Source organism: Myotis davidii, unplaced genomic scaffold (genome assembly GCF_000327345.1).
Source record: "Myotis davidii unplaced genomic scaffold, ASM32734v1 scaffold967, whole genome shotgun sequence".
Classification (NCBI taxonomy): Eukaryota; Metazoa; Chordata; class Mammalia; order Chiroptera; family Vespertilionidae; genus Myotis; species Myotis davidii.
Window position 1 is genome coordinate 57,501 of NW_006383014.1, and position 1,096 is coordinate 58,596.

At 39.1% G+C, this 1,096-nt stretch overlaps 1 protein-coding gene across 2 annotated transcripts in view; it reads right to left on the reverse strand.

Annotated features, from left to right (window-relative positions):
* Nucleotides 1-1,096, reverse strand: part of OSTC (oligosaccharyltransferase complex subunit (non-catalytic)) — an 11,163-nt gene that overhangs the window by 891 nt on the left and 9,176 nt on the right. The gene's annotated exons all lie outside the window — the stretch shown is intronic.

Here is a 1,096-nt window from a genome sequence, read left to right on the forward strand (position 1 = left end):
TGGACTCCTCCCCTCCCCAGTATTTTACTGGGCCTCAGTTCCATTACTCTTCCCCCTCAAAGGATAAACTTACAAACCAATATGCTAAACAACACAAAATGAGGGGGGGGGGGGGGGGGAGTAAATAAAAGAAAATGTTACATAAAAATTAAAGAGTCAGAATCAATTTTCTTTGAACTTTCTCAAGTGCAACAAAAATCATAAACCTTTTAATGGAAAGAAGCTAGTTTTTATTTTCTAAAAACCCTAATATTACCAAAGGAGAAGGCAGGAGGATCAGGAGCTACTCACACCTGGGAAGTGAGCCCTGAACCCTCAAGAAACAGTGCAGAAGCGTGGGCCTGCACCTCTGCTCCTCAGGAGCTGTCCGGACAGCAGGGAAGCCCTAAGCTGCAGCTGTTGAGCAGGTCGAACTTTATGCGGATCAAACAGGAGATCCTTTTACTAGATGTACAACTAGGCCCTGGAATCCCTTTCAAAATTAGGCATTAAGTTTGGTTTTCTAAAGTTTCGAACTTTTCCCTTTGCAATTAATCTTTGCAACCTATTAGTAAGGATCTGCACAATCGAGGAGGGGGCGGGGGTTGGGGGTGACTATATAAAGCTATCCACATTAGGAAAGGATTTAATACACCCTGTCTTCACTGATGCCTTCAGAACTTCTCTCCTTTGGACCCTATAACACTCCTATATAGTAAATGCTACTCATGTAATTAAGTTCCTGATGACGTTAGCTATTATTAGTTCAGAACACGTCATTATTTTTAATTATTATATATATTCAAGCTTGTGAGAATTTTACAGAAGTAAAATTACTGGCAAATACAAGTACTTAGGTAATATAAAAGTAAATCAAGAACTCAAGAAAGAACTAGACAGAGACGCGAGAATAATCTTCTACTTAACCTTTAAGACATTCATTCTTTCAGAGTACCTTCTGTATATAACGGAGGTACTGTGTTAGGTTGGCACTAACACAGAAATTTCTCAAAAGACTATGGCAAGCATTTTTGCATTTAACCCTTGCAACAATCCTAAAAAGGATGGTGAAACAAATATCGTTCACATTTTCCAGTTGAAGAACGTCAAACTAACT